Raw genomic sequence first — 3,661 nt, forward strand, 5'->3', positions numbered from 1 at the left:
TCTAATAACACCATCTACTCCTTCTTTATAAAGATGTGGGTCATCCCAAAAGTAATGTCTTAAATCATATAAAAACCTTTTCTTTTGTTGGTATGTGAAACTAGGTGGTAAAAAATTAGCAACAATGTAATTAGCATAATCAACATACCAAGAAGTACTAAGAGAAGCATTTATAACAGCTAATTGTTCATCCGGAAAGCTATCATCAATAGGTAGTGGGTCGTCAAGAATATTTTCTATGCTGGACAAGTTGTCTGCTACAGGGTTCTCGTTTCCCTTTCAATCAATAATATGTAAATCAAATTCTTGTAGCAAGAGAACCCATCTAATAAGTCTAGGTTTAGCATCTTTCTTTTCCATAAGATATTTAATAGCAGCATGAGCAGTGTGAACAGTTACTTTGGAATCAACAATATAAGATCTGAACTTATCACAAGCAAACACAACCACTAGAAATTCCTTTTCAGTAGTAGCATAATGTCTTTGAGTACTGTCTAGAGTTTTACTAGCATAATGGATAACATTTAATTTCTTATCAACTCTTTGTCCTAAAACAACACCAACAACATAATCACTAGCATCACACATAATTTCAAAGGGTAGGTTCCAATCAGGTGGTTGAACAATAGGTGCAGAAATTAAGGCTTTCTTAAGAATTTCAAATGCTTCTACACAATCATCATAAAAAAATGGGACATCTTTTTGCAAAATATTAGTGAGAGGCCTAGAAATTTTAGAGAAGTCTTTAATAAATCTCCTATAGAAACCAGCATGACCAAGGAAACTTCTGTCGGTGTACAAAAGTAGGGGTCCCTTTTTGTACCCCTTTACTTGTGCGCGGGCAGTCGCAGCCCCATGCTCGTGGCCACGCTTGGTGGGGCAGAAGAAGCCAAGGCACAAGACGACCAGACCAACGCCAAGCCAGAAACACAAAGAGCAGAAGGGCGAGGTGGACTCCCCCAACAAGGCCCTTGCCGGGGCGGCCTCCACAGCCCTGACAAGAACCTTGCCGGGGCAACTTGCCCAACGCCAGCAGGGCTGCCACCCTTGAGCCTGAGAGTTCCAATGCTCTCAACCACATTGGAACCAAAGCTCGGGAGGCACCTCCGTGGTGGCATGCAGATCTTTGTAAAGACCAAGAACATGCAAGATTAGATGAGAGTCAGAAGACGAAGATCCTCGGCAAGATCCTTGCCGAGGATACCCACGAGTCCCCCCCGGCAAGACCCTTGCCGGGGACGCCCACGACGCCGTGGCAAGACCCTTGCCGGGGCCCCGGCAATACCCTTGCCGAAGACATCCGCGGGGCCACAGCCAGGCCCACACCAGCCAAGACTCCACCGCCGTTCCCATGCAGCTGCCAGCCCACCAACTAGGCGAGCACCTGCGTGGCGACGTGCGGCCTCTAGGCCCACTCAGCAAGCACTTGCGTGGTGGCATGTAGATCTTCGTGAAGACTCTGCCACCGCACCAACTCAGCAGCCAGCCAGCAAGCGTGGCGCTACACGCTTCGTCAGCTCAGACGCGCGTCGACGCCAGGCGAGGCGGCGACAGCTGGGACGAGCTTCCTTGTCGTCCCCGATAAAGCAAGAAGGGCACGTCGGCAACACATTAAATGCGTTTGTCCCACGGTGCCAGGAGATAGACTCTACTACTGTACAACTTTCCACCTCCTGTGTACCACTGTGGCAGCCCCTTTTGACTATAAAAGGAGGCCCGCGGCGTACTGAGGAAGGATTCAGGCTTTTGGACCCTGCACGCTTTGTAGCTAGTCCAAGAACACCAGATAAACATAAACCAGCAGGAGTAGGGTATTACGCATCACTTGCAGCCCGAACCTGGATAATCCCCCTGCGTTGATCTCTCAACCCCGCTCTTTCCACAGCCCCGCGCCCGCCAATCGTAGCAAAATGGATTCCTCGTGATCCCGTAGGTGTCGTTTCCCCCGACATCTTTGGCGTGCCAGGTAGGGGGCGCAAGCCGTGGAAATCTGGTTTTGGAGCCGATGTGTCGACTCTTTCATGGGGATGGCTCGAAGGGAGAGGGCGACGCCGATCAGCCGCCCTCTGGTGCCGTCCGCAGCTTCGACAGCCATCCGCGTGGCCCCGAAAAGCTAAGTCATGCAAAATTTTGGCTAATTTCGTTCACATAAGTCTATCTTCCTCGGAAGATCTTGTTCCTTGTATGGGAAACCTGCACAATGGGACCCTTCGGCTATTGGCAACGTCCTTGTCTCTGTCTCGAGTCCGCTCGACAGTTCATGCGGCCGCGCTGAGAACGACAAGGTGGCCTACCCGCTACTAGCCGCGCTCTTGTCCTGTTTCGAGTCCGCTCGATGGTTCAAGTGACCGCGCTGGGAGCAGCAATGTGGCTTGCCCGGCAGCAAGCGCCTCCCCGGCAGGCTGCTAAGGATCCATCCTCAAGGCACCACGGCATGGGTTTACGCGCTGGCAGCCTTATCCAACCAAGCGTTGGGTGCGAACATACAAAGAAAGATCCAATAGGAAGATAGCATGCTCGATCTTAAAGTACTACAGAGTTATATTACATCAAATAATCGTTGCGGTTCTAACTTAAGATAAAATTGTCTTGGTCTTGAACTCACAGCGGTGATGAGAAACGGGGTGCCTAGTCCCGGCGTCGGCCCTCCACCCTGTCAACTCCATCGACGCAGTCGATGATGGGCTTGATACGCTCCTTGAGCACCGCGAGGTCCGCCTCCTCCGGGAAGCTCTCCAACGCGTTGGCAAAGTTGACGGTGGGGTTCCAGAACGCCACCTTGGTGAGCACCTTGGTCAGGACGCCCCGGCGGAGCCTCCGGGACTCGTTTGCCAGATAAGTTGCCCGGTTGGAGCAGAGCTGCTCCAGGGCTCCAAGAATGCCCTTGAAGAACAGGGCCAGTTTGGCATTGGGACTCACGTTCGGCTCCGGGGCGTACCTCACATTCGGCGTCCCCATGGAAGCCAGCTTCGTGGTGGTCCTGCCGGCGACGTCGACGAGGCGGCTGACCCAACGGTTTATGCCCTCCACGTACTCCTTGTGTTCGGCGGCCTCATTCCTCCGCAACTGCCTCTCCTCCTCCAGGTCCTTGGTTAGGGTCTCTTCCCGGGCCCTGACCTCCGAAAGCGTCCTCTCAAGACCCTCCAGCTTCAGCTTTAGGTCTTTGATGGAGTCGTTGGCCTTGGAGAGCAGCTCGGCCTTGCCAAGGACTGCGGCCTGCGCCTCCACCAGAGCATCGTTGATCGTGTCCTTCTCATTCGCCAGCTCCAGGACCTGTTTCTTCAGCCCATCCCGCTCCACCTCCAGCTCCTTCACCTTGCCGGCATGGACCAGGGCTTGAGCATTGAGTGCCTCCTTGTGCCTCTGCTCCAGCTCATGGGTCCGCTGCACGCCAAGCTTCTCGGCCTCCTCATCCTTGTCGCGGAGGGTGGCGGCGAGCACCTCCTCACGAGCAGCAAGGTCCTCCTCCTGGGAGTTCAGCTCGGCCTTGTGCTGGTGCTGAGCGGCCTCGTCCTTGGCAGCATGTCCCTTCAGCGCCTCCTGGGCTTTTTCGACATCAGCCTGCTTCAGGACGAGCTCCTGTTTGCGCTCCGCCAGCAGATCCTGGGCAACCTTCAGTTCTTCGTGGGCCTGGCGGAACCAGGCCTGCGTCTCGGCGCCG

Source organism: Triticum aestivum, chromosome 4D (genome assembly GCF_018294505.1).
Source record: "Triticum aestivum cultivar Chinese Spring chromosome 4D, IWGSC CS RefSeq v2.1, whole genome shotgun sequence".
In the NCBI taxonomy this organism is placed as follows: domain Eukaryota; kingdom Viridiplantae; phylum Streptophyta; class Magnoliopsida; order Poales; family Poaceae; genus Triticum; species Triticum aestivum.